This window comes from Haliotis rubra, unplaced genomic scaffold (genome assembly GCF_003918875.1).
Source record: "Haliotis rubra isolate DU_JTF1 unplaced genomic scaffold, ASM391887v1 Scf265, whole genome shotgun sequence".
NCBI lineage: Eukaryota > Metazoa > Mollusca > Gastropoda > Lepetellida > Haliotidae > Haliotis > Haliotis rubra.
This window is the reverse complement of record NW_025766725.1, coordinates 591,642-611,004: the sequence shown is the minus strand read 5'-3', so window position 1 is coordinate 611,004 and position 19,363 is coordinate 591,642. Positions and strand designations below refer to the sequence as shown.

Here is a 19,363-nt window from a genome sequence, read left to right as displayed (position 1 = left end):
TACTGAGATGATTGAGCCTTGTAATCATGGTAATATTTGACATCAAATTCAAGGCAATAAACGTGTACCAAGAGTTTTATCTTCTAAAACTGGGAGCCCGGGAAAACCCATAATTCATTTCAAGGGTCCTTACAGGAAATGTGAAGTCTGTGTCAAGTATTGAAACAGTGTCGTGTAGTGTATTGTAACATTCGATAGTCACTTATGGGGCAGTTATATTTCTTGACAAGAATTTGTTACATTGAATGTTATTGTGTGGCATTTAGAAGGCAATTTATTTTTTCTCTGAATCCATTCTCTCAACACTTTCATGTTCTCTCAACATGTTCGATTTATTTTTTGTCTGAATCCATTCTGCTGGGTGTACTTTTCTGTATCCTCAATAACAATGCATACCCTTGATTCACCATATTCACTCAACACAGTCACATTCTCTCAACACTTTCATGTTCTCTCAACATGTTCGATCAAACAAAGTAAGTTTCGATTTATGCCGATTTTACCAATATTCCAGCAATATCATGGCGGGGAACACCAGAAATGGGCTTCACACATTGTACCCATGTGGGGAATCAAACCCGGATCTTTGACGTAACGAGTGAACGCTTTAACCACTAGGCCACCACACCGCCCTCAAACAAAGTCACCATTACTACTGTTGATTGTTAATTACAGAGTAATGTAGAGGTATAATATGCACTTGACACAGTTAAGTCAGTTTCCACCTTCTCTACCTGAAAATAGGGCGTGGGGTAGCCTAATGGTTAAAGCTTTCAGTTTCATGTTCTCTCAACATGTTCGATCAAGACAAGTTAAAGGGTTCGAATCCCCACATGGGTACAATGTGAAGCCCATTTCTGGTGTCCCCAAACCTCGATGATGTTGCTGGAATATTGCTAAAAGCACCATTACTACTGCATAAACCAAACTCAGTCAGTCTACCTGAAAATGATGTACAAATTCAGCTCTTGTTTTTTCTGACAATGAACTCAGGTGTTTCACAGTTCAATGCACTACCGACGGACATTGCTATTTTAAACAACTGCATCATGGGACACAACACAGCTTTCACAGGCGTGACAAATGAGAATAAATCATTAATTTTTATGATCAACTTAATGAATAATTTGTTCGTTTTTCTTTGCTAAGGTGTGTCTGTCAACCAGGTCACAGAAAGTACTCTTTGTCTGACTGTCTGTAGCAAGTGTGTGTTTATTGGTGCACTGACTGTGTTGGGTAATCCTTTGTAGGACCTGACCTGAGTTTGGTTTTAACGCCGCTTTTAGCAATATTCCAGCAACATCACGCGGGGACACCAGAAATGGGCTACCGTAGGAGAATGGCTACACATTGATTAGAACAGGTCTCTAAAGGTGGGTTGGTCTTTTGTTTAAACTTCCATGCATGATATTCCTACAGGCCTATTATTAATCATATCTACTAGACCATTTATACTAGTGGTTGGTATCATGTGATAATACACATATTGTATGGGCTCTGAAAATATATGTTTTTGAGAGAAACAAGAAATTCATTCTAAATTGTAAAGGAGTCCTGTTGTGAGTAGATATTCAGAACTTGAGACAGAAACCTCACTCACTCACTCACTACCCAACCAACCACTCACTCAACCACTCACTCAACCACCCACTCAACCACCCACTCAATGCAGCCACCAAGCATGCCACTCACTCACTCACTCACTACCCAACCAACCATTCACTCACTCACCACTCACTCACTCACTCACTCACTCACTCACTCACTCACTCACTCACTCACTCACCACTCACTCACTCACTCACCCACTCACTCACTCACTCACTCACTCACTACACTCAACCACTCACCACCAACCATTCACTCACTCACTCTGCCCTGCCCGCCCACCCACCCACTCACTCACTCACTCACTCACTCCATTTCTATCCTTATAGAAAGCATCAATGGGGCCATGTGTTGACCTGGACACAGGTGTTGCCTGTAGCACTGACCTGCAACATGTTATTGCAGGGGAATAATCATGTTATCTTTATCATTGATCATGTTGATACGAATTAATGGATGCTTTGTTTGTCAGAAAGGACCATCTCAAGCATTTTTGGATCCATTTTAAAAAGAAATTATCAAAAAAGCATATAGGAAATCTAACAGAAAATATTACTGATGTTTGGATTTGTTCAGTATTTCAGTGACAAGTATGTTTTTTACATCATTTAGTTTTACAGATTTCTGATTGAGATAAATGAGTGGAGTGGTTTTGAGATGGCCCCTCAATGTGGTCACTTTGATCACTGATGCAGTGGGATGTTTGTAGCCAGTACCTGGCAACTCACTGCAGCGCTGTTTATCTGTGGACTTTGTAGACAGTTTGTGTCTATTGTTGCAGAACACTGTTTAGCCTTGGTATCTTCAAATGGTTCATTGGAGTCTACCAATTCTGACCTTTTACCACAGTGCAACCTCTGAAAATACACGGCATTGCGTACTTGATGAGTGCAAAGCACCATTCTATTGAACTTGGAGTACAAAATGTTGCCACTGATCAATATGACTAATCTTTAACAATGAAAATTTCATTACGTTTGAAATTATTGAAATTGGTATTGTAATTCATGCTTCATTTCTCATTGCGAACAGTTTAAATAATGATGATGCAGCAGTAAATTCCCGCTCAATAAATATAGTTTTGATATATTCTGCTCAAAACATGTTAAGAAAACCCACCATTGGAAGGCTGGATTGCACTACCCACAAATATACTGGAGCCATACAAAAAGGTTTAGACTTGCACAAGTCTTAAAGGTAATGATTAATAGTTGAAATGATAATTTCTAAACAATATAAAAAAATTTAACACATCGTCCCTCAAACAGACTGGCATCCTTAGGTTGGCCTCTTTAAAGGATAGAATTAAACATCCATGGTATTAGCATGCAGTACAGCCTTGGAGCAAGGCTAGTGGTCCGCTTATCTGGACTTGCCTCTTTGAAGGATAGGGGCGGCGGGGTAACCTGGTGGTTAAAGCGTTCACTCGTCACGCCAAAGACCCGGGTTCGATTCCCCACGTGGGTATAATGTGTGAAGCCCATTTCTGGTGTCGCCCGCTGTGATATTGCTGGAATATTGCTAAAAGCGGCGCAAAACCATACTCACTCACTCTTGGAAGGCTAGAATTATACATCCATGGGCTTAGCATGCAGTACAGCCTTGGAGCAAGGCTAAGAAAGGTAGGATGTTCCTAATATTTTTTGAGTAGTATATATGTACTGCATTGTGACTTGCTGAGGCATCAGGGAATGAACTGAGTCATTGTTTAAGAATATGGATGTATCTTTTATGTCAACATCAGCAACATTTCAGGTATATGACAGCCTGGTAAATTGATGATTCAGCAGTTTCGTCACAATAGAACCAACTTTCAACCACTCTCTTACCCTGGGATTTATTTAGACCTGTTCAAAAGCCGATATTTGGCCCCAAGTCAGCTGCAAATGTTATTAAAAATTCAGTGTTTAATTAAAGGTTTCCCAATTGATGTTGATATATGCAATGCTACATAACCGACTTTTATGGCATATTAATAATAATAATGATAATAATTATTTTATATAGCGCCTAGTATCCATCTGACTAGTTGCTCACTGGACGCTGTTATCAGAATGTGATTATTATTACCCCGATTAACGCAAGCTACCTGTGAGGCGCTAGAAGGTTAATAGTCACTTGACTCTCACCGGGTACCCATTTTCTGCTGGGTGATCAGAGGAAATGTTTAACAAACTCAGTTGCCTAAGGTGAGACTACATGTATCACATGTCCTTCATTGTGGGAGAGAACAAAAGTCGTAGAAACTCTCAGGAGTCAAGCTGCCAATCACAGCCACTCATCCAAGGTGTCTCCGCGATCAACGTTGCGGCCAATGTTTGGGGATACGACTGACAAGATATAGAGACGTGTATGGATCCTGTGCCCTGTTTGTCTCTAGGCAAGTCTTTGTGCCCTTTGCATGTCCTCTAGTCTCGTCACGATATGGCTGAAATATTGCCCATGTGACGTTAAATTTTAACTCACTCACTCACTCTAGTCTGCCATTACCACCATTAGGCTCTTCGCTTTCTACTGTGGTTTGATGTTGTTTTTTATTTATTTTTATTTGTTTTGGTTGTTTGGGGGGGGGACTCAGCCACCTTTAGATGTCTACATTCAGGAGGAACCTGCTTATTAAGTAACCACAAATTCATAGTGAGTGAGTGGTGTTTATTGTCGCATTACCCATAGTTCAGAGTGTAAAGAGTTCTAGATATTTCATATTTGTATAACGACTCTATACAGATCCAGCAGGGGTGGTATGGTAGCCTAGTGATCAGAGCATTTGCTTGTCATGCTGAAAACCAAGGTCCGATTTGCCACATGTGTAAAATCGGTGAAAACCATTTCTAGTGTCCCCCCTGCTGTGATATTGCTAAAAGCAGCATAACACCTTACACCCTTAGATTTTCCCAATGCAAACACGCATAATGGGAAACATCATTTGGTTGTATCCAGTTTGATGCGCAGATTTATTCTGAGAGGGATTTCATGTCCAAAGGTATTTGATCCACTTGATTCTGCATCAGAGGAGTGCAAACACCTGATAATACTGTTTCATTTACTGACTCAATGACAGCCATATTGAAATTGGAATTTGTATTTTGGTTATTGTTGCAGCTCAATACATCACTAAACCCCATTTCTGTTACACGTCCAGTGTTTTATGTGTGAAAAATCTGCACTGACATCAGCAGGTGCCCTTCCTTCATGAAATGAAGCTTTCATGGTGATGTATAATGCCAGAGAATGGTGGACACACAATGTCAATAAACACAGAAGCTGGTAGAATCACACTCTCATTCTTGTTCATCTAGGTATGTAGAGATGAAAGACCCCCTCACCTTTGTAACACGATACTCACTGGTAGGTGGCCAGAGCCGAACAGGGAATGGACAACAGGTTTTAGGGAGTACTGGGGAAAACTGCTGTGTTCCCGTGCCTGAATAACAGGCCTACCATACAAACGGTAAACAAATCATCAAAACTGAACTCATATAATGTCTTTCAGTGGCATTTAGAAGTTGTACATTGATGTCCAAGATATTTTTATTGATTAAACTTCTTTTTTAATTTCTCACACGACGTTTAATCCATAAAAATATCTTGGACATGAACTCATACACACCAAAACAGAACAAAAATCACCAAAATAGGAAAATATACTTCCAAAACTGCAACAATATCCTCTAAAACCGAAACAATACATCTGTAATGGAAGACTAATCGTTTGAAATGGAAACAATACTCGCTTATCAGCTGCAAGAGCGAGCGAGAACGGTTGCTGAGGGTATAAACTGGCATTCACAGCATCCCAAAACGGCAATCATAGCGTCTAGAAACAGCATACAAATCGTCAAAGATGGTGGCGAAGGGAGACAAATAGGCTTTTGGTACATTATGTTTTTTGTCACTATGAGTCTAATCTTGAAAATTTAATATCTGGGTGTAGCGCATAAACCCCCTATTGTGGTAAGCTTCAAATAATAATAAACTTGATGAGTATTTGAGACTGTTCCCACGTGGTTTGTGAGTCTGAATTTTAAAAAATGTATAGAAGGTGCTGTTAGCTGACCAGTGGAATGTTATGTTCTGTGTGAACTGAAAACTGTTGCAAGGGCCACAATAATAGTCATTAGTTTCTGACTCATGAAAACAAAGCTCTGACTCGCGGAAAAAAACTGTTAAAAATGTCAAATCTCTCTGTCAGATTCAGATACCATTTGAATAGTCTGTACCTGTTGCATGACTTTATTGCCAGATCAGTGGGGTCTATAAATGGAATTAATGCTTTGTTATTAACATATTACCCATGAAGATCCGGGTTACAATTAGTCTTCAGTAGCCCATGCTTGTCGTAAGAGGTGACTAACGGGATCGGATGGTCAGGCTCGCTGACTTGGTTGACACATGTCATCGTATCCCAGTTGCGTAGATCGATGCTCATGATGCTGATCACTGGATTGTCTGGTCCAGACTTGACTATTTACTGACCATCGCCATATTGCTGGAATATTGCTGAGTGCGGCATTTAACTACAAACCAATCAACCAGCCATTAACATGTTAGGCATCCTTTACACTTCAAAATGTTATACATGAGACATAGTTGCGTGATAGACCCACTTGTCATTAAGCTGCAGTTATGACCGAATGATTTTTACGTTTTTTCGCTGGATGTGAAATGTGCTTTTAACTGTGAGACTGCAAACTTCATACTCGTAATTGCTTTATTGATCAGAAATACTTTCAGTCAAGGATTGTGTTGAATGTCAAGATTACTCAATTAACTGATAATTTTGTCAATCACTCAAGCAATTACCATGCTCTAATTACTGCTAAAGGCTTATTGAGTAACCACAAATTCATAGTGAGTGAGTGAGTGAGTGAGTTGGGTTTATTGCCGCATTTATTGTGAAGCTCGCAGAGCAATGGTGTTCTGCTGACGTTATACTGACAATACCTAGAAAGAACCTCAAATAAATCTGGGATTCAAACTCACAATCATAGCTATGTGCCTATAAGAAACTCTGTAGAGCTAAGTACAGCAACTTAAACCCCTGTACTCATTTTCAAAGCAATTGTTGTAGGGGATCATGTATCCCCTACCTTTAACATAGCCTTACGAGAGCCATAGCATAAGATCACCTTGTGGAATGCACTCAGGGCCACCCTTGAACTTGTTGTTGCATTAACAAAACTTTCAAATTCTCTTTTAGACGTAGAGGTGATAATGCGTTAGTAGCTTAAAAGCTGGATTCACAACCTGCACCCTGTTTTCCACCCAAATTGATGACTGAAAGTAGATTTCTATCAGAATTTGTGATTATTTCAGTGATTAATTTCCTACGGAAAGCGGCGGTGGGGTAGCCTAGTGGTTAAAGCGTTCGCTCGTCAGGCTGAATACCCAGGTTCGATTCCCCACATGGGTACAATGTGTGAAGCCCATTTCTGGTGTCCCCCGCCATGATATTGCTGGAATATTGCTAAAAGCGGCATAAAACTAAAACTCACTCACTCCTACGGAAATATACTGCTCAAAAGAAATTAACAACACCGAAATTATTTTCAAATTGATTCATTTGTTGTGGCTGGTGGGTAATGCAACACACTGCCTGTGCATGTTCTGCAACATTTATAACTTGTTTTGAGTAGTATATATGGATATGTGGACTATATAAATATCCAATAATAAATAATAAATAAATAGTATATTTTTAAAGCAACTTTGCAAAGATATAACTTGAATTCATCAATATTGTTTGTTTGTCTGTCATTTCCCACCTCAACCAGCAAGAGAGCAAGTGGGTTGAAACTTAACAATATTTTTCATTATTTGTGTAACTTATTTCATGAAGTTTTAAAAGTTTGATCACTTGGTAATAGTCTTTTAATTTTTTATATCCATCAAGTATCTTTGCTTTGGAAACAATTCTTTAATAAATGTGGATGATGACTGATCAAGTTGACTGGCTATTTTATGAGCATGTTAGCGTATCTTTTTTATCACACCAAAGCATAAATTTCAGAGTGAGTTTAGTTTTACACCACACTCAGCGATATTCCAACTGTATGGCAGTGGTCTGTAAATAATTAGGTCTGCACTAGACAATCCAGTGATCAACATCATGAGCAACGATCTTCGCAGTTGAGATAGAATGACATGTGTCAACCAAATCTGAGCGATCCTGACCACCAAACCTGTTAGTTGCAACTTAAGCCCGGACCTTCACGGGTGCGTTGCAACGTACAAATGAGAGAGAGACAGAGAGGAGAGAGAGAGAATGAGATAGGAGAGAGACAGAAAGAGAGGAGAGAGAGGGAAGGAGAGAGAGAGAGGTAGGGAAAGAGAGAAGAGGGAAAGAGGAGAGAGAAAGTGAGAGGGAGGGAGAGGAGAGAGAAAGGGAGGGAGGGAGAGAAAGAGAGAGAAGAGAGAGGGAGTGAGAGAGAGAGAGAGAGAGAGATGTTGAAGTAACCGCTACGATTTGTGGGCATGCTATCCGTCACAGACCTTTGAAGATAGACAGCTAATGCAATTGTCTCTGTGAGTTGCAGAAAGATGCTTCCTTCAGTTATTTGTGGTTACAGAATTTATGTTTCTGGACAGTTGGCATGGAAACCAGTGCAAATGTTGCATGTCATTTGCAGTTTATTAAATTGCTCTTGGTGTGTCTGTCAGATAATTTGACCTTTATCATGTTTATACGATGACCCTTGGTATTAAATGACACTGTATGATGTCATGGCTAAACTTGTCAAATTTATTTCAGTAAGACATGGTAAGTTTCATATGGAATTTGGTGTGAGAATACTTTGGATTAAGTAGACACACATCACACTAATTACAACATGTACATGCTAATATCAGCTTCAGTTATTGTGTGGACACCATTGGCGCTGTAATTTGCAGAGTTTTGTCCCTTGACTGTGCCATCATTTTTATGATTGTTGCTCGAATGCAAGGTTTGAACTGAATATTGTTTGTCAGTGAATCAGTCTGTCACTGAGTCTGTCTGTCTCTCCTTGAGGGAATTAGGTTTACACCATTTTGACCAATATAAGATAAGATAACTTTATTGTCCGGCAAGGGAAATTTGTCTTGCATTCAAAGAGCCAATACAAGCATATAACAACAAATAATTTAAAGTATATATACAAAATGCCAAGCTAATCAGAATATAATGTTGAATTATAACATAATCAGAGTTCAGTATTTCAGTTGTATCACCAGTCATTGGAAATATCTTTATTCTAGATTGATATCAGCTTTTTTCAGCTAAGACATTTTTATTTGTATTGTGAATAATTCCAACCTTGCATCAAAACAAAAACTTAAAATGTTTTCTGCATGACCTAAAATATACACTGGATTCCTGCAATTAGAGTTAATGCACTTACATTTTTTATGAACTTGGTTATATCTTACCCAGTAAGTAATTAAAATGCAAAGTTTCAAGGGTTTTAAGATAACATAATTTATTATGACAGGGGAACAGCTTAGATCTCTTAATGCTTGCCAGAATAAATCTGATATATAGATCGAGTATTGAAGACAGGACAGTTATCATAAAATATATCTTTGGGAGCAACATATGGAGGCATAATTAAAAAAAAGGCAAAAGAATTTGAACTGGGAATGTAATGTCCTTCTAAGGGGATTTGAACTTGAGAAACCTGCTATGTTCACAGGTTAAATTTCATGTAGCATGTCAATGAGCTTGACACAAGTTATCTCCCTTCAATGGTGACAACCAGATGTCATTTCTGTTGAAGCATTCCGTATTTCAGTTAAATTGTGTTTAAGAAAGGAGGTTTAATTCATTAAATATTACTTGTACTAATTAAATTGGTAATTTTATAACACAATATTTGACTATTTAAGGTATTGATATTCCTTTAAGAATTTACAAAGATGTTATTTGAGAGATTAAAATCCCAGATAAACAAACATACAGTGTTGTCTTGTTTATTTTAAATGGGACTCTTGTGTCCATGATAACAGGTGCCCTCACCTCAAATGTAGATATTCCCCAGTAATGGTGCAAGATTTCACAACTGAGTGTTTAACTATTTTAGAACTGTTAATGTACATTACATCATCCACAGGATTCGAAGGTCTTGCAATACCATTCATCTTTGACCCAAGATCTATCTATATATCAATAATATAAATATTTTGCCACATCTGACTGGGTACTTTGGACAGAGTCACAGTGAGGAGAAGCCTTCCTACAGGTGGCTGTTTAATAGGCATGATTCCAGCTCTCTGGGAGACGTGTTTATCTGTGAGCAGCAAAACATCAACAGAGAGGGGGATGGTGGAGTCGAATCGTGAGAGGTCTTACTGCCGGGCAGGGGATCTTGATGGTTGATGAATCAAGTGATTGTGGGGCCGGTGGTAATATTGTGACTTAAATGTCCCTCCGGTGCTGACAGCATTTCCTGTGTTGGCGCATGAAAACTTGCACATGGAACATGTCCCATAGAAGCTGGTAACCCACATCAGAGAAAGTTGGTGGTGGGATTTGCTGCACGACTAATTAATTTGTGTGGAAGTAATTTCTTGAAACTGATTTAAATCTGTTGTATTGTCGATATTGGTATTCCTGTCATGTTTGAAACTGATTAAGTAATTGTTTCTTTGTATATATAACTTATTAACTGTAATGTATTGTTGTTGCCCAGGCTGGTATTCCTGAAATGAATAATTTACTGTGTTCATAGGTTTAAAAAAAAATTAATGAAAAAGGAGTAATTGTTTTCTTCTTTGTATAGGAAATCTAGACTTGCCACACTTGATGTACTATATTGAAGGTCTGTACCACAGACTACCCAGGCGCTCATTAGAGGAAATACAGTACATGTATATGAGTTGATAAAAAAATTCAAGGCATGACAAGGAGTTTTAACTTTTATATCCATGGACACAAGAGTGATTCTGTTTGTTATTCAAAATTGTTTTTCTTAGTAGTTTGTAAACAGGAATAAGTTACTGCCTTGGTTGTGAAAAGGACAGCTAACCATTGTCAATGACAGGGATTAGTGATGTCATTTAATTGTGAGATCATCGGTTACCATGACATCACAATGGTCTGCAAAGCATTGTGATGCAATTAATGTATTGTTATGGTCATGGAAGAGTCCTCATAGGAAAGTTGTGGGTCATGCAACTCCAGTAGAATGAATAACTCTATATTTGATTGTCACAAAGACTTTCAAAAGATTTTACTCTAACTCTCATATGTGTAGTTTTAACTTAAAATGATAGTTACAAGAATTCATAAGCATTAGCCTGATAGCATTCATTTTCCTTTAAATGCACTGGTAATTAGCAAGATGGGGTGCAAAGTTATCTCCTAAACACATTAAGTTAACTTGATACACATTTGCTGATTTAAGAAGTATACATTTACAGTCTTTATACAAATATTCTCAGTACTGAAATGAATTCAGATGTGTTCCTCTTAAAAAATATCACCATGCTGTTTAGTCAAAATGAAAAAAAAACAACCTTATTACTCATTTATTTCAGGTTTTATTATCTTTTAAAATATGTATTACAACTATGAAAGTATATTGAAAAATAATGTCTTTCCTGTCTTTGACAACTGAATAATAGTGTTAGTTAATTTAGCCATTGCTGCATAGTTGTAGGTAAAGCTGACATGGTTGATGCGAGTCATCATACCATAGCTGTGTAGCTTGATGCTTATGATGCTAATCACTGGATTGTCTGGTCCAGAATTGTTTTATAGACTGCTGGAATATGGCTTAGTTTGGTGTTAAACTACAAACAAAATAACATATTTATGTGGAATGCAAAGTATACAAATTGATGCCCCAAGAATTTAAACTGACCTACCCACTTTGTGCATTCTGAAATGTCAGACAGCCTAATAGACTGTACTATTTCTATAGTCCAAAAATTTGGGGATATTTCTCAAACTTTTTTGGGTAGTCTTACTCAGTGGTCTTGCTTAAGGACTAAATATAAACTGAATTGAAGGCAAAACCTGTAGTTATTGCATCTTGCAACTGTAAGTATGTATGCCAGCCTTATTTGGATCAAATTGTTTGATTACCTTTGATTTAACTCAACTTCTATTTGTATACGAGGAAATAATTTAGATTGATTTACAGCTGTTTTAGTTCTCCGAAATTAGTCATGAAAAAGGGAAAAGATTAAGAGACACTAACCCGTCAACTCAAGTCGACCCTGAACCTGATATAGCGCTCTATTCCGTGCCTATTGCCGTTTCTTCTCATTTATTGTGCACTAAAGTACTTTCTCCTTCAGAGCAGCCATGATACCATCTTAGCAAAACAAAATCTGCATGTATTAAAGGTGTAAAAAACTTTCCCAATCCGTTTCCGCCATTCCCTAGCCCCTGGGGGTCTCGTGTGTGATCTGTGTGAGTCCCGTCTTCACCCCACACAGAGAATGTTCCTGAAGATATACATGAAACTTTATACTTAATGCTCATATGACCCTTACTTGAGTAGTTCTCTGGCTGATCCTGGATTAAGGGACAGTAGACCATGGATTAAGTCTGTTATTGATCACTAGAAATGTGATCAGCTGTTAATCTTCATCAGCTGTTCACGAGGTTTTTATAGTACTGAAGATTAACTTTTGTATAAATGTAGGGATTGTGGTCAGTTAAGCTGACCTTATTTTGCAATAGCTCTATATTTTTTATGTTTAATATTTTTGTTAATGTAAAAAGCAGAACAGAGCCTTTTTCTGTGTCCATGTATTTTATTTATACTGAAGACAGTAGACCTAAACAAAACAAAAACATTCTATATACTTGGTAACATCATGGATGGCCTGTAACTGATGAAACTTGTACATCGTAATCCCATATTACACATTGGTATAAGAATCACGTATGTCTGAAAGTATCGGTTATCATACATAATATCCGATTGTGTAATATATATAGTAAATTATTTTAGATTAGCACTGTGCATAAAAGTACAATATAAACATTCACATGGAAGAAAGCATCTTTTACATACAAAGTCAACTGTACCAATAGCACTAGACTAACAACTAGTCTCTGAAATGAACATATTTTAATGAAAAAAGTTCATAGTAAAAAAAAAAAATGTAATGAAAAGGAGCCCTGAAGCTGAGGAAATCTAGACTTGCCACATTTTCTAGACTTGCGTGGGCTTTCTTGGATATATTTGCTTCAGGGTCTGTACGATAGACTACAATAGCACTTGCATAACTCCCAGCAAAGATACCAGACCCATTGGGTATGCCACCTCTTATTTAATAGTTTTACACAAGTTAATCTAACTAATAACATACAATAACTAACATGAAAAATAAATGAAACTTTACACCGTTTTCCAGTTGAGGTATATAAACTCACCCCCAACTACCTTGGGTACATCTGTCCACAACCGGACGGGGCTTCCTTGCCTAGTAGGATGTGACTACAATACAATGAGTAAACTAACAATTTCATGCAAACACATCGTGGCGATAATAATGATGAATTGCATACTTTTCTACAAACATTATCACACTTGAGGCTAATCTAAGTGCTCCCTCTAACACGCGGTTTTGAAACTAACAAGTTGGAACAAATCAAAACAATGGAGTTGGAGTGAATAATTACAGTTCACGGAAACTGTAGAATGGCAGTGAGCAAGGGAGATAACTGCTTACGGGGAGTGACAAATAAAATAACAGTACAACCTAAAATTGTCACTAATTAGTGGATCACTTAATACAAACAGCATTTTATACACTATTCGTTCTCACACAACCATTGAGCAAAAACATGCTTTCAAGTTACAGTTCTACTCTATAAACATTGATGACAGTACATTTAAAAAAATGAAACATTTTCCCCATAACGAGTTATACATGGATGGCTACGAGATAATCACAATCACTCATACAATCAAATTTCTGATCAATTAAACTTTGCCAGTGGGCGGTACCACAGACAAATATACTGATGTAGCATAACAACACAATTCATAAGCGAAGGGAGTGTACTTACTCGTACATAAGTTGGCTAATTAGAGCTGGACAAAAACAATGCGCTCTGCGGTCAAACAACTTGCTGCTCGTCTGGCTGGCTAAAACAAAGGGCCTGCCTTGGGCGCGAGATGAAGCGATCAGAGGAGTATTTCGGGTAACCTCAAAGTAATTAATTACAGCCTGTTATTATTCTTTTGTGAATGTGTAGAAATTAAAAGGGATCTTAAGCAAAGACTTCAAGTACAGATGTGAAAATATAGGAAAGGTGACATAAGAAATAACCTCTTAATCAGGAATGTTTACAAAGCAGGGATAGAAATACTTTTTTTTTTCTAAGTGTGCCTAAGGGCACCAGACAAATATTTTAGGTGTGCCTTTCAGAAATCAAGTATGCCCACATGTTTTTAGAATAAATGACAATGATGATAATCATTTGAAATTTATTGTTAAATAAAGAAATGGGTTTATGAGCATTCAAATATGTATGGTATTATTTAGTTTGGACAAAAAAATTGTTTTGGGGATTAAATGACTGAATGTGAGTTATGTGTCTAGAAAAGATGTGTCAAAAGGGCACAGAGAACATTTTTCAGCCGTGCCATTTCAATATTTACTGTGCCATGGCACACTAATATATGGGGTATTTCAAACCCTGCAAAGTTTTCCGAGCCCTGACGGAGTTTGCAAAAGATAATGTGAGTAAAGACGTGTGACTGATGGCACTTTACATTAAGCTGGATATTCCTACAACTAGACCAGATGATATAAAGTGAGTGAGTGAGTATGGTTTTACGCCACTTTTAGTAATATTCCAGCAATATCAGGCGGGGACACCAGAAATGGGCTTCTCACATTGTACCCATGTGGGTCTTCGGCGTGACGAGCGAATGCTTTAACCACTAGGCTACACCAACCACCCCAGATGACATAGAACTTAGACCAAATGACGCCATGTACAATATAATCAAGTTTTTTGTTACAGATTCGTAACCTTGTCCCACTTTCTAACTTCCCTGTAAGTTTGAAAATTCATGAAAAACTAGGCATTTCTTTGTAACAGGATTCCCTCAAATATATCATTCAGGTAAAGTCAAAACAGAAAAGGTTAAACATTTTCTAGGTAGGATGGTCAGTATAAGATCTTTACCGTGTTTTTTATCAATGGAAATGTAAGGTCATTGAGTCCATTCAGAGATAGCATTGTGATGTCACACATCCTGGGTATACAGGATATATTTACACCACATGACAACACAGTGTTACGACACTTTTATATCACACCTCACGCAATGTTAAATGTAAATACATAATGGCCACTGAAGGTGGAATCATAGCATTGTCTAGCTTCAAGTCTGGTAGGTACATTTGAGCTGCTGTTACCATAGATACGTACAGTTCCCAGGTAAATATGTTGATGACACTGAGACTTACTTTATGACTCCTTGTTATGTACATAGATGGTTTTGATGGTATATCTATTGCCCATGACATTTACCTCGACAGATGAGTATGCAGTGTTTTTATGTATTTGTTCAATGGTTTGTTTTGTTTTCTTGGATTCCAGTGTATTTTATTGGGACAAGAAAATTGGGAGAAACTTGTTATATTGTTTATCATTGAATTACTAAACAAAATCAAATTATTTCATATATTTATTATATATATTTTAAGGGGTATTTTAACATTATATTCTTGTGATGTATTTAATGCTAGAACATGAAACTACACATTTCAGCCTATTCTTTATGGTCATGTTTTCAGTGAAATACAAATCATAATCTGCAAAGTCAGCCTCTGAAACCATTAGTTATAACTATTATCAAAGATGCCCTAATTTGCCCTGCAGAATTGCTTCCCTTTGGCATGCCAGGAACCTATGACTGTAGGTTCAAGTCCTGGTTATCCCCATTATGTTTCTAGTTAGTCAGGGTCAGATGGTAGACAAACATCTCTTCCCTGTAATGAACATATTTTGCATAAAAAATGGCTTCATAACTCTCTTCATAAAATATAATAAACAGGAGCTCAGACTCTTTCTTCATTTTCAGTGGTCATCTAGACTGGCCAAATATTCTAGACTTGCATGGGATGTATTGGATATATTTGTTAAAGGGTCAGTGTGATTACTACATCATATAGGTGCTCAGTTTCACCAAAGTACCCTTGCTCTTGTTCTTTAATTAGCTGACACAATGATGAAACTGCGAAAAAGTTGAAAAACGCTCACTCACTCACTCACTCATGTTGTAGGATAAATCTCAGTGCCTCTGACATTGGACAGGTGAATCGCTTATGGAACATCTTGACTTTACTATCACTGAAGGAGATTTTTTATCATCTTGATAATTCCCAGGGTAGGCGTGAGGCACTTTGAAGACTGACGGGTGAGGTCCCTGCACTCAGCTGATATTACTTACCTTATAAAACACTGTCTATATGGTTCCCTGGTGAAGGGCTCTAAGTCACAGAGAAGTTGAATATGCATGATATGGGCTGGTAGCAGAAACTGTACTGCCCCAGGTGGGTTATTTGATATCTATGTGGTTCCCTGGTGAAGGGCTCTAAGTCACAGAGAAGTTGAATATGCATGATATGGGCTGGTAGCAGAAACTGTACTGCCCCAGGTGGTTATTTGATATCATTCATATATGTGTGCCAAGATGGTTGTTTGGAAGCACCTGTTTGGGTGCTATCAAAGAAATAGAAGTATTATATTTGTAGTGTCCCGCTCACACATGCTAAAATAAGGATACCTGTGACTTCAAGAGCAAATCTATGATTCTTTGGCAGGTCCACAGGTTTTTAAGGTTCAGGCTGGTTATGAGTAGTATTTCCTGCTTCTGGCCATGAGTGAGTGAGTGAGTTGGTGGATTTGTGAGTGTTCAATGTACAGTTACTTTACGACCTAGTTACTTCGCTCTGCATCGGTGGAGGCAGGATATACAGACCAATGGTTGAAGACCCACAGACCTTGTTATTGCGCCATACAGTTCCAGAACCAATGTCGTATAATATTATTAAGTCATAATTCTTTTAGTAACAAGTACACATTTGTGCATCTCTCTAATAAGAACTGATTCTTTATCAAACACTGACTTCTGGAATAATGAAATTGTTGCATGTAAATTTCATTCCTCTTCCCTTGATGGACTTGGTAGTCCCATGGGTGTATCAGGATAGCGTTGATCTCTGGAAAAATTTACGGATGAATGAGAAAATTATTTGGATAAAAGCACAACCATCTGCTTTTCAATCCAAAGGGAATTAAGTGCTGTTAGTGTTAGTGGTCAGTCATTCAATATTTTTGGGTCCTGGGATTTGATTGAAAAAAAATTGTACAAGAAGATGCTTGAAAAAATAGCTATGCTTCAGACTGTTAAAAAAAAAAAGAAGAACAAAAAATTGTATGCCACACACAAAAAATGTTGCAAGATGTTTTTTGTAAAAAATATTCGACTCAAACATTTAATACAAAATAGCATGTTTTGTGGCTGTAACAGAGTAAAAATATTGCAGCCTCCAAACTAAATCCCAACCCCTATGTACAAAGCACAAGGAATTAGGATATGATAAGGACATGAACCTGTTGCACCAGGCATTCAATTAAATCATGTGTACCTGCATGACTGCAAGGTCCTTCTGCATCATATTAAGTATATCGTGAGAACAGGTGGATTGCCATAAGCTCAGCTTCCTAGTGAAAAAAGAGTTGATTTGATTTGCAAACTGAAAATGTCATATATATGTATTTACATCTGAGTGAGTCATATCCTACAGCATCAACTTTCATGGTGTGGAATAGTTTCTATGATGTCTTATGCAGTTTAGTAAGGATGATGTACATCATATCAACATAGTGTTTTATCTCCAGTGTTAGCTATAGCTGTGTACTATGATATGACTCTTATCAGCATAGTGCTTTATCTCCAGTGTTAGCTATAGCTGTGTGCTATATGACTCGTATCAGATATGACTGATAGCTGTGTACTATGATATGACTCGTATCAGCATAGTGCTTTATCTCCAGTGTTAGCTATAGCTGTGTACTATGATATGACTCGTATCAGCATAGTGCTTTATCTCCAGTGTTAGCTATAGCTGTGTACTATGACTCGTATCAGCATAGTGCTTTATCTCCAGTGTTAGCTATAGCTGTCAGAATAGTACTTTATCTCCAGTGTTAGCTATAGCTGTGTATGATATGACTCGTATCAGCATAGCATATGATCCAGTGTTATGAGCTAGCTGTGTGTGCTACGATATGACTCGTATCAGCATAGTGCTTTATCTCCAGTGTTAGCTATAGCTGTGTGCTATGATATGACTCGTATCAGCATAGTGCTTTATCTCCAGTGTTAGCTATAGCTGTGTGCTATGATATGACTCGTATCAGCATAGTGCTTTATCTCCAGTGTTAGCTATAGCTGTGTAGCTACGATATGACTCGTATCAGAATAGTGCTTTATCTCCAGTGTTAGCTATAGCTGTGTGCTACGCTACTGTGCTGATCTCCATGACTCACTCGTATCAGAATAGTACTTTATCTCCAGTGTTAGCTATAGCTGTGTTACACATTGTACGATATGACTCGTATCAGAATAGTGCTTTATCTCCAGTGTTAGCTATAGCTGTGTAGTGCGCTATGACTCGTATCAGCATAGTGCTTTATCTCCAGTGTTAGCTATAGCTGTGTGCTATGATATGACTTGTATCAGTATAGTGCTTTATCTCCAGTGTTAGCTATAGCTGTGTGCTATGATATGACTCGTATCAGTATAGTACTTTATCTCCAGTGTTAGCTATAGCTGTGTGCTATGATATGACTCTTATCAGCATAGTGCTTTATCTCCGGTGTTAGCTATAGCTGTGTACTATACAATAGCCTCATATCAATATATCATTACATCTCTAGGGTTTGCTACAGCTTTGTACTAGCTATGATATGATATGCCTCATATCTGCTCATCGTATTGTTACTTCTCCAGTGTAGGTAGCCTTGCTCCAAGGCTGTAGTCTGAATGCTGAGCCCATGGATGTATAATAACTCTATCCTTTAAAATGCAAGTCTAGATAAGCAAACTGCACTAAGGACCCCAGTCTGTTATTTATTATTTTTCAGAAATTATCATTTAAGCTATTAATTTATCCCATAGAGACTTGTGGGAGTCTACAGTATAAGCTGTGTACTATGATATGTCTCACATCAACATAGTTTGTCTTGAAGTAAGCTGTGTATTAAGATGTGTCAGCATATTCTTACATCCAAGTGTCAGCTGTGTATTGAAGTACTGCTCGTGTCAGAATACTGATAATCCCCAGTGATGGCCCAATTTTACATACATACTACATCCCCTAGACACCAGAACAGGAGCAGCCTCTGTGGTCATTGGCCAAGGTGATTACCCTGATAACTGGACAGGGATGATAACTCAAGGAGCTCCATAGCATCTGTGAGATATAGGCTGTATACACCGGCTTCCTGTAATGCCATCAGTAGTGCCACCCACTTACAGAAGTTGATCCTGTCTATCCATCAGTCAATTCTCCTCATCCTAAAGACTCCCATGCCAAATAAGACTGTATTTCCCACTAACATATGTCATCTATTTTCTCAGCACTCACTGTGTGAGCATGGTCATAAAGTCTTTTACCTTGAGGATCAATTTACTAGTGCTTCAATTTTGATTTGAAGGGGGTTGGTTGGGTAGGCTAATGGTTAAAGTGTCCACTCGTCACGCTGAAGACCCAAGTTAGATTCCCCACATGAGTG

General features: G+C 37.9%; 1 protein-coding gene across 1 annotated transcript in view; it reads left to right on the top strand.

The window, feature by feature from the left end:
* The window catches only part of LOC124280315 (kazrin-like), a 149,940-nt gene that overhangs the window by 55,811 nt on the left and 74,766 nt on the right, over positions 1 to 19,363 (top strand). The gene's annotated exons all lie outside the window — the stretch shown is intronic.